We start from the raw sequence: 11761 nt of genomic DNA on the forward strand, positions 1-11761 counted from the left end.
AGCGATAACAAAAGATTTAGAATATCACATAAACTTAGTTAATAAAGCAGGGACAGTGTTTGAGAGGACTGAGTCCAATTTTGAAAGAAGTTCTCTACTGTGGTTCAAATGTTATCAAACAGCACCGCATGCTACGGAGAAGTCGCTTGTGAAAGGAAGAGTCTATTGACGTGGCAAACCTCATCGTTGTCTGCTTTTAAGAAATCACCACAGCCACCCCAGCCTTCGGCGACCGCCACCCTGATCGGTCAGCAGCCGCCAGCAAAAAGATTATGACTCTTAAAGCTCAGATGATGGTCAACATTTTTTAACAATAGTTTTCGAGAGAGACAGAGACAGCACCAGCAGAGTAGGGGCGGAGATGGGGAGAGAGCGAGAATCTCAAGCAGGCTCTGCACCACCAGTGCAGAGCCTGATGTGGGGCCTGAGCTCAAGAAACGTGAGATCATGACCTGAGCCAAAACCAGGAGTTGGACACTTAACCGACTGAGCCACACAGATGTCCCAACAATATTTTTTTTTAAATTTTTTTTTCAATGTTTATTTTTGGGACAGAGAGAGACAGAGCATGAAGGGGGAGGGGCAGAGAGAGAGGGAGACACAGAATCGGAAACAGGCTCCAGGCTCTGAGCCATCAGCCCAGAGCCTGACGCGGGGCTCAAACTCACGGACCGCGAGATCGTGACCTGGCTGAAGTCGGACGCTTAACCGACTGCGCCACCCAGGCGCCCCAACAACAATATTTTTAAATTAAGGTATGCACATTGTTTTCTTAGACACAATGCTATTGTATACATAATAGGCTGCAGTATAATGTAAACATACTTTTATCTGCGCTGGGAAAGCAAAAAAATTCATTTGACTGACTTTGTTGTGATATTCGCTTTATTGCAGTGGCCTGGAAACCGCAGCGTGTCTAGAGTATGCCTTAGAAATGATATTGGCCACATTCTCAAGTCACCCTGCAGTAAAACCAGAATTAATAAGTTTGAAGAAAACACATGTAACCTGATGGATAAAACAACAACAACAACAACAACAACAACAACAACAACAAAACCCACAAATGTTCCTAAGTAGGATTTGGTCCATAATACAAACAACAAACTATTGATGAAATACGTGAAGAGAGAAAATTAATGTGTAGAAATCTCCATGGTATGCAGCCAAAACTGTTCTCATGATTAAATTCCTTAATGGTCTTCATAAACCAAAAAGGAAAATAAAAAGACATAGAGTATTCGGCTTAAGAGATTAGAAGAAAAGAACATAAAACAGAGCCAAGGAAAGAGCCGAGATCCCACAGTTGGGCTGGAATCCACCCTCACTGGCTGCTCAATTTTCAGGAATTTGGTGAGGCAGTGGTTAAATAGCCATTAAAATATCTCATTATATGAACTTAAAGAAATTGAACTAAAAACAAAAATGAGAGGCGGCGGGGTAGATCAGTCGGTTAAGCGTCCGACTCTTGGTTTCGGCTCAGGTCATGATCTTTCGGTTCGTGAGTTCAAGCCCCGTATTGGGCTCTGTGCTGGCAGCTTGGGATTCTCTCTCTCTCTCTCTCTCTCAAATAAATAAATGAACTTTAAAAAAATGATACTCAAGGGGCGCCTGGGTGGCTCAGTCGGTTAAGCGTCCGACTTCGGCTCAGGTCACGATCTCACGGTCCGTGAGTTCGAGCCCCGCGTCGAGCCCCGTGTTGAGCCCCGCGTCGAGCCCCGCGTATGGCTCTGGGCTGATGGCTCAGAGCCTGGAGCCTGCTTCCGATTCTGTGTCTCCCACTCTCTCTGCCCCTCCCCCATTCATGCTCTGTCTCTCTCTGTCTCAAAAATAAATAAACGTTAAAAAAAAAATGATACTCAAGTCATTACTTCTTAACTAATTTAGTTCATTTCACTCTTACACATGCTCTTGAGTTTATACATGTCGATTGCATGTGTCTAGTGGAAATACCAGGTAATGGCGTACTACTGAGCATCCATTTGCAATTCTATCTAATCCATCTGCTTTCGCCAATGTCACAGTGACAGCTGGAAATCAGCCATGGTGGGGGTATTTACACCATGGCATTCGGCAGTGCTACAAATTAGAGCCATTGTCTCCCACCTCCTCCTCTTCTGCTCCTTCTCCTCCTCCTCTTCTACAGAACTGTTGTTAACAAGCATACCGTTGACCATTGTTCCATTGGCCATTGACCATTAGTAAATAATCTTTTTTTTTTTTAAGTGTATTTATTTACTTTGACAGAGAGAGAGAGGTAGGGGGGTGGGGAGGGACAGAGAGAGAGGGAGAGAAAGAGAATCTCAAGCACTGTCAACACAGAGACCAACCTGGGGCTTGAACCCATGAATGGTGAGATCGTGACCTGAGCCCAAATCAAGAGTCAGATGCTTGACCGACTGAGCCACCCAGGTGCTCCAGTAAATAATTTTTTTTTAAGGGATTTGAATTTTCCATGTTGAGATTAGAATTTTTTAAAAGCTTTAAAATGCTTTATAAAGTCCAGGGGCGCCTGGGTGGCTCAGTCGGTTAAGCCGCTGACTTCGGCTCAGGTCATGATCTTGCATTCCGTGAGTTCGAGCCCCACATCTGGCTCTGTGGTGACAGCTCAGAGCCTGGAGGCTGCTTCAGATTCTGTGTCTTCTCTCTCTGCCCCTCTGCCTCTCATGCTCTCTCTCTGTCTCTCTCAAAAATAAATAAACATCAAAACAATTTTTTAAAAAAATGCTTTATAAAGTCCAAACATATTTTAGTGTGGTGGAATTCTTCAAATTTCTGGGATACAGGTCTTTGGTTGGGAGGCATGCAGTGAAATCATTTCTAATTAATGCAAGATGGACCTTAGCACTTAAGAGTGAAAGAGATCTCACAATGTTTCTTTAGATTGGTAATATGCAAGGATTGGGCTATAGAGAAGTTTTGTGGCCAAGTCTGTGGATGCTTCTAGGTTATCTGAAATCTAGAAATGGGGGGACATGTATTACACTGTGTGTGTGTGTGTGTGTGTGTGTGTGTGTGTATAGTCAAATGAAATATACTTTACACATGTTTTTCGATAAAACATGAGAAAAATTTAAGTAGGTTGGTGAGTTTTAAGAAAATAATGAATGACAACAGTGACAAAAAGTGCTTTTGCATGGTGGGGGTTATTTCCTTTAGATTTGAAATAATTCTTAGTAAAAAATTCTTCGTAGCAATTTGTGTGAAAGGCATGTTAAACTGTGAGCTTAGACATACAATAGAGAATGCATTTTGAAGGAAGAGAAATTGCAGTGTTATGAAAGTTTGCTGACACGGTTTTCTCCTTTATGCCCAAGCTGTGTGTGACCCTGTGAGGTAAAGCAAATATATCAAAGCAATTTACCACTATGTCAGAGAGTATCCTATTTGAGCGGTCCATGCCTCAATTTTTAAGAATGCTTAATTTGTGCCCCAGGTTCTTATGCTGTATAGAATATATTCCACCTTTTTATTTCTTCATTTGATTTTTTTTTAAAGAGTTAGCATTAGGCTTTAGCTTTTTTTTTCTAGACCTTTCCTTATTATTTTTACAAATTCTCTTGAAATAATGGTAAGACTTCTTTTCTGTTTAAAAAATTTTTCAGTTTCTTCTTGTTTTCTTTTCTTTCTTTCTTTCTTTCTTTCTTTCTTTCTTTCTTTTTTTTTTGAGAGAGACAGAGTCCAAGTGGGGAGGGGCAGAGAGAGAGGGGGAGACACAGAATCCGAAGCAGGCTCCAGGCTCCCAGCTGTCAGCACAGAGCCCGACGCGGGGTTCAAACTCACAAACCGCGAGATCATGACCTGAGCTGAAGTTGGACGCTTAACCGACTGAGCCACCCAGGCACCCTGGTAAGATTCATTTTCAAGTCAGAAAATTTTCAACTTGAAAACAAACCATTTCCAAAGATCTCTTTGAACTAAGTCTGACATCTGAACTTTCTTTTTAATTTGTTCTTGGCATTGTTAGCTCTTATGAATTCCCTGGGCTTATTAGAGCATGTGAAGCTCTTACGGCTTTCAGTTAATACAATAAAACCTGTTAATGTAAATTTATCTTGGTGTTCTGCACGTGTTTGCTGATTCTGTACACGTGAGTCATTCAGATCTAGATATAAAAGATCATATTTTGAAAGCAAGGAACTAAATGATCCTTTCTAATTATGTTAAAATATTTAAACATTTGGACTTAGATTAACGATCTCTGGGAAATATGACTCTACATGTTTTTTTTTTTTTTTTTTTTTTTCATTTGCCTTTGAGAGATAACCTAGTTGGTTTATAGCATACACGGAAGTGGATTTTCCGGCTGAATAGGCTATCGTGAGATTTGGGCTCCTCCAATACGCAAGATGAGATGAAGGATAGATATTGTGGACCATACCTCTTACTGGGTCATGAAACTGTATCCCTGGCCTATTTAAGTAAGTACTCACTTTGAGCCTTTAAGCATGATTTGAAGAGTCTACTCTTAGAACCCTGATAGCTCTTTTGTCTGCCTGACCCCATGTAAATAAATATTTGTTGAGTAAGTGATGGGTAAGAAAATCATAATCTAGAAAAGTAGCCCGTGTTTTCCAACCAATTGTATGTCTTTATTTGAAATGCCCTACCTTTCTAAAAAGTAACAATCTGGATTTCGGCATTCATGGTAAAATTGAGGGCTTTATCTGAAGTCTATTTTTGTGTCATGATAATTCATCCATTGGAAGCACGTTTGACATCTTAAAGATGAAAGCGGTGTCTTCTAATAAGGATTCCCAGAATAGAATCAGCATATTAATAAACCTGCCCATCACCCATGTGAAATCCATTAACTGAGTGATGTTTGTTAACTAGTCACAGATCATACCCGTATGACACTTCTCAGTCTTTAAATTTCACTCATTCCTGGCTATTGTGTTCATTAGGTGTTGTTACTAGAACAAAAGGGTGGTGAGCGTCCCCAAATGGTCAACAATGGTTGTTTACTTACATTCCAAAGGAGAGCCTTTAAAAACTATGTTTTGTATGAATTTTAAAGACACTCCAGGGGCACCTGGGTTGCTCAGTTGGTAAAGCATCCGACTTAGCCTCAGGTCATGATCTCACGGGTTTGTGAGTTCGAACCCCACATCGGGCTCACTGCTGTCAGCACAGAACCCATTTTGTCCTCCATTCTCTCTGCCCCTCCCTCTCTCTCTCTCCCTCAAAAATAAATAAAGACATTGAAAAAAAAGACCCTCCAGTTGATACAGTGATTAATTAACAATCAAATCTGTCCTCACCAGAACAGCTACTGCTACTTGATTGATTTTAACTAATAGATACGAGGCAACACTGATGACCCTTAGTACAAATAGGATGACCCTATAGAATATACTGTTTGGCTAACATAGTATAGATATTATTGTAAGATTTTGTCTTATTAGTTGTCAACCAAAAAGGTAAAAGTAAAAGTCTCTCACAAAATACCTACGAAGGTAGGGTTGGAGTCAAGCTGAACTTTCTTTTTTTCTTTCTTTTTCTTTTTGTGAGAGAGTAAGCTTTATCTCTACTTTCAAACTCTTGACGACTTTGCATTTAACGTTCCCCCCGGGGGAAGGGAGGTCACACTACCCACTTTCGGAGACATCCCAAGGGTTGTCTGGCACTTTGGTACAGAGAGGATTTGGTCCAATCTCTTGCTGGCTCAGCATACTAAAAGGCATATGAATCAAGTTGGTTGCTCAACCCCTCTGGGCTGGGGTGGGGTGGAAGGGGGACAGGGAGGTGGTCTGGGACAGATGGGCAGAGCACGGGCGTGGGCTCAAGTTCTTACGACAGAGGTAGTTGATCCTGAGTGGCTGTTGAGGCGGCTGAGGGCAGCCTGACTGTTCTGGTGGCCTTAGCTGCTTCTCTGGTGGCTTTCCAGTCCACCAGCTCACAGCCCCGGAACCATAGCTGGCTCTCCCTCTGGGCCCCCTCCACGGAGTCACTGGTGTGGATGACGTTCCTGCTGATGCGGACCCCGAAGTCCTCCCCGTTGGTGATGGGACAGCCTCAGCTGAATCGGTGTGTCCTTCCGGGGCTTTGAGGTGCAGGCCACGCTGGGGCCTTTCCAGACCACGGCCATCATGGGGCTGGAGCTCACGTGGCTGATGATGTAGCTGATGAGGGCTGGGTGGAAGGGCTTCCCCTGCAGGCCCCGGTAGTGCTCGGCGAGGGCGCTTTGGTACCTGCACCCCCACCAGTATGAAGCTCCTCCCCTCAAAGTGCCAGGTCGCATCTCCAAGAAGCCACCACGACACCCCGTCTGGCGTCACTGTGACGCAGGGCTGCTTCCAGGTGCAGGAAGGCCCTCCCGAGCTGGGGCGCGAGAGCGGGTTTGGCCAGGGGCCTGGGGCCCGCGGGTTGCTCTGCACCCCGAGAAGCCTCCGTGACCCCCACCTGTGGGCCACTGGCTCTGAGCTTTCTTTTCAGGAACACGCCAGAGATAAAACTGGTAATAGACATATTCACCTGTAACATTTACCAAGTAGTTTCTGTCCGAGTGAATACACAACAATAAGTTTGTTATGTTCTAGCACTATGATTTTTGTGCAGGTGGCATAGGTCGGAAAATTTAAGAAAAAGTGTCACTCATTCATTCACTCAACAGACATTTATGTACTGACGTCCTAGATGAGGTTGGAGACAGGGGCAGGGGCCAGGCCTCGGAGTGTCTTGTAGGCGATGGTGAGGAGTTTGGACTTTGTTCTACAGAAACTGGAAAGAAATGGAAGGATTTTAAACAGGCGCGTAAACCAACAAACAAAATATTTGATTTACTGTCTAAAAACCTCTCTGTGTTGACTAGAGAAAAAAACTGCAGTAATCAAGAGTTGAGGGGTTATTGCAATAGTCAAGGCCAGAAAGGATGACAGAGTAAATTGGGGAGGGGTCAAGGGCAATGGAGAGAAGTTGGTAGACTCAGGTTGAAGGTCTAGAAACTGGTGGTTGGGCAAACAGAGAATTAATTAATTAACTAATTAATTAATTTTTAAAGTCTATTTTTGAGAAAGAGGAAGAAAGAGAGAGAGAGAGAATGAGCAAGGGAGGGGCAGAGAGAGAGGAGACAGAGAATCCCAAGCAGGCTCTGTGCTGTTAGTGAAGGGCCCAATGCGAGGCTCAAACTTATGAGCCATGAGGTCATGACCTCATGACCTGAGCAGAAATCAAGAGTCAGACATTAACCAACTGAGCCACCCAGGCACCCTGAGCAAACAGAATTTAAACTCCCCCTAACACCCAGACCTTCCTTTCTTAGATGAAAGATGATCTTCACTCTCTATTTGTTTCTCAGTCAGAAGTTCCGGAAAAAGATCTACAAATCATGCCATCTCATCCACTCGATAGTTAAGTTTCTGGACAGAACTGTTATTACTGGGCATGCAAACCAGAAAACAGAACCACACAGACCCTTAAATATTTACAAATGATGTCCTGACAGAATTTGTACAGTTCCGGGTGAGCGGTTTTCAATGGAGGGAGCAAGGTAAAGCTTCTCCCCTGTTGAATGATCCAAGATAATTGTTGGTAAGAACACAGCTCCTAGATCGCTGAAGTCAAGTGACTACAGAGTGGAGAGGTGTCACGCAAGGAGGTCGCACGGGGTGTGGGATCCCCAACAGCGAGGGGTGTTGAGATGGTCTAAGCAGTAGTCCGACATTCAGGCGATGTCACCAAACGGTTTGTGACTCTGGTATAAATTCTGAAGAGTCACTTTGGTTCAGGAGCTTTTTGATTTGAAGCTTTCAGCAGCCGATTTAGAGAGGTTGGCTTGACCAATGAGAGAAGCAATCGTTTCATTTTATGTCGTTCCAACCGAGTGCCCAGCACAGCGCCAGTACAAGGAAGCACTCCGTGTTTTCTGCGAACATGTTTTTCATCTATTTGAGGAGAAAACAGGTAAACGTGCAGAGCAATGAACATAACAGCTTGCACGCTGAGTGTCCGAATATGGTGGGGAGAGCGCAGAGTCTGAAGTCAGACGTAGCTCCGATCCTGCTTTCTCCTACTAGCCGCATGATTTCAGGCAAATTACTAACCTCATCATCTGTTTTTTCAGTTTTATCTGAAGAAAAAAAAAAAGAGGTATGGATGTCTCCCCCCGCCCCCTTCCAGTTTGTTAAGATTACACAAACAAACAAACAAAAACCTGAATGAAAAAAATTTTTTTTAAAAGGAAGAAAAAGGAAAACCGTGAAGAATAGTGGTAGGTGCTTCATGCATGTTTTGAGTTTCAAGAAAGAGAGTCTGAATTACAGAGCAAAAAAAAAAAAAAAAAAAAAAAAAGGCATCTTCAGGCTGAAGGAGTTGGAATAATTGTTGATGAGAAAAATGGTTAGCGTTCCCATTTGCGGTAATCGTCTCAAGGGTTGAGATGAATGGAAGTGTTAGCTTTTGTGCTGTTGACTAATCGGACACCAGAGAAGCCTCAAATGTGAAGATTGTGACATACAGGCAAGTGTAAAAGGAATTAGAAAGGGAAAGATGAGTATAGGCTTTTAGTAAACTGGAAACTATTAGTCTCTGGGAAGCTGCTCAGAGTGGGTAAGTGTGTGGGAGAGGGGTGTGACAGGAGACGGGAAATATCTATTACCTTTGTCTTCTGCCCCGAAATTCTCTTCCCTGGCCAGCATCCGGTGCCAGGCGGGCCAGCCAAACCAGATGATCTTTCTGTTTTCCTTTTCCTGGTTCAATTTCTGCAGGACTCTGACTCTCAGCCAGAGTTACTCAAAAGGTCTCTGCTTTCAAAGCCGGTTTACTGCCAACTTCTGTCTCCACATCTTCAAGATCAAGGTAGGCGCTGACGCTGCCCAAGGCACTGGGACAAAAAGCGGAATGGCTCTGATTTCTTAGAAACAACAATCCATCTGGAGCCCCTCTGTAACGCAACGAACCTAACGATGTGCTTTGCGAAAGAAAGAGATCTGCAAACGGGTGCTTAGTCTCAAGGCAGGCGTTGGAGAATTCAGAATCTTCCCTGAGAGAGGGTGGATACGTGAAATGAGATTGCCCTGAGATTCAAGTGGGAACAGCCACCCACCACGGATTGGTGAAGAGGGGCAGGTAGTCTGTGAAAAGAAGACCACACTGCAGGCCGTTGTGGTTAGGAGTCAATGAGCAAACGTGGAAGTTCTTAGAACGGCGCCCTGCACACCGGTGCATGTGTTATTGTCTCCAGGCAGTGTTTCCTAATTTCCCTAGTGATAAAAACCGCTTGGAGAGACTTGTTGAATTGAAAGATTTCCAGGCACCTCACAGAAGATACTATTTCAACGGGCTTCAAGAGGGTAAGGGAAGTAGAACTTGTATGCTTAGCCCATGTCCCAGAATTCCAAAGCAAGTGAAGGGTCTTAGGGCTCCTGTTGGCTCATTCTTGCTCCTAGGCTTCCAGACCTGCCCTTCTCTGGGGCTGCCTACACCCGTCAGCCCCGAAAAAGGAAACTGCCAAACAGGGCATCACTGAGGCTTTCTTCTAGGTGGGCCCAAGGAGTCCCTTTGCAGGTGCCCTCTGTTGGGGATTTACCCAGGGCTTTATAGCCTGTTCCCATTGGCCTTGGCCTGGGGTGCAGTTCCTATATTCCCTCATCTCTATCACTAGCCTTCTCTCATCCCTCACTGCCCCAAACATCTTCCCTAATCCAACTGCCCTTCCACAAGCCTGCCAGCCCTTCCGGCGCTTTCCAGAGCACCTGTTCCGTGAGCAACAAGCACATCCCCTTCTGCCTCCAACTGTCTTGTACTGTTTTCTTCACTTTCTTGACTCCACTGAGACCCTCTCTAGTCGGGGCTATTTATCTCCTCTTTCCCTAAGTATCTCATAGTCAGAGTGAGGGGAACAGTGTCCTTTGTGGTCCCCTCCAACGCCTTTTCAAGGTCGTGGGTCCACAGGAGGAAAAACAATCCATCTTTCTCCTGGGCCTTACCTATCGCCTCCACTCCCGATTGTCTTAGAAGATGGCAGGGATCACCTCACGACACATCCAGCTCCTTTATGGTGGGAATGATGTCGTATGTGTCTGAGCACATTGGTGTCCCTAATATGTCCAATAGGAGAACAGAAGTAGCCTGAGACAGGGGGATTATTAGGCCAGGTTGGATGAACAGTACTGAAAAATGTACAGTGGGGTATAGGGAGGCCTGCCTGAAACATTTCCTCGGGGTTACTTATCTATACCAAAGAGCAAGCAGGTGGGGTACCTGGGTGGCCCGGTTGGTTAGGCATCTGACTCTTGATTTTGTCTCAGGTCATGATCTCGCAGTTCGTGGGTTCGAGCCCCACAACAGGCTCTGCACTGGCAGTGTGAATTCTGCTTGGGATTCTCTCTCCCTCTCTCTGCCCCTCCCCTGCTCAGGCTCGCTCTCTCTCTCTCTCTCTCTCTCTCTCAAAAAAAAAAAAAAAAAAAAGATCAAGCAGGCATTAGTACCTCGTATTCACCTTATGAATTACCATAAAATTGTGAAAAGCGGTTAAGTTGTTGTGAAAGAAGTTAAGTTTTTTAGATACAGAGTAATCTTCAAAGTGATGTCCCAAGGGAGAAAAGGTGAGGGTGGTCAGCTCTGGATGCAGGCAATAAAGGGGTACCCTGATGTAGAGAATTCAAAAACAATCATCAAAGTGACTAAGAATCGATGTGATTCTTTTAAAAACACTCATCGTGTGCTGGCACTTGTAAGCAATATTAGTAATAAAATGTGCCTCTCCCCCCAAATCAATTTTGAGCAATTGCTGTGGTTCCTGTTGAGTCTGTTGTGCGCGAGCTTTGAATGAACACATGTTTCGTTTCGTATCCTTCAATCAACGCTGTATGGTAACTGGAAGTTAATTTGGAGAGACTCCGGTTATTCAGCGGGCTCTCCATGGGTTTTCATTCAGAGAATAAATTCATGGAGGCTTATCATCTCTGGAACTAACTTGAAAGGCCTTTTCCAAGCCCTGTGACGTTCCACATTCCTCATTTAACGGTATGCTTGAAATCCACGACGATAGCACAGGCATTGTGAGGACAAGAAATGAGCTCTCCTCACAATCAGATCCTTCAGATCTGTCATTCTCTGTGAGCCTGTAGTGTTCCTACTCGCATTAAGATTTTAAAATCGTGGAAAAGAGCATGAAGTGACGAGGTGAAATATTTTGAGTAAGTGTGTTTTAGTTCACACATGAAATACTTTATTGAATTTGAATGACATCTTTTTTTTTTAATGTTTATTTATTTTTGACACACAGAGAGAGACAGAGCATGAGGAGGGGAGGGGCAGAGAGAGAGGGAGACACAGAATCCGAAGCAGGCTCCAGGCTCTGAGCTGTCCGCACAGAGCCCGACGCGGGGCTTGAACCCACGGACCGCAAGATCATGACCTGAGCCGAAGTCGGACGCTCAACCGACTGAGTCACCCAGGTGCCCCTGAATGACATCTTTTTAAATTTGAAATTAAAAATATTTCATCATAAGTTATTTATTTGAAAACTAAAGAACAAATCAAGAAAATAATGATTATTACTGATTATCGCATGATTATTACTTTTTGACATATAGAAGAAGGGAATGTTAAAAAGGATGCACTCTGATTGTCCAATCTGGACAGTATACTAGATATACTAGATGGGCCACTGGTTCCTCAAAATGCCATTGTTGTTTTTAATTAAAATATAATTAATACATGTTACTCAGGATAGAGAGAAAATGGATCTTATGATCAACTTTCTGTCTCCCTCCTCTCCCATAATGATTCAAGAAAAACCAAAGGACCAACGAAG

At 44.0% G+C, this 11761-nt stretch overlaps 1 pseudogene; it reads right to left on the reverse strand.

Annotated features, from left to right (window-relative positions):
* Nucleotides 1–5793: 5793 nt before the first annotated feature.
* On the reverse strand, nt 5794–8639 carry LOC122473552 (annotated as a pseudogene).
* Between the last annotated feature and the right edge of the window lie 3122 nt (nt 8640–11761).

This window comes from Prionailurus bengalensis, chromosome B4, assembly GCF_016509475.1.
Source record: "Prionailurus bengalensis isolate Pbe53 chromosome B4, Fcat_Pben_1.1_paternal_pri, whole genome shotgun sequence".
NCBI classification, from domain to species: domain Eukaryota; kingdom Metazoa; phylum Chordata; class Mammalia; order Carnivora; family Felidae; genus Prionailurus; species Prionailurus bengalensis.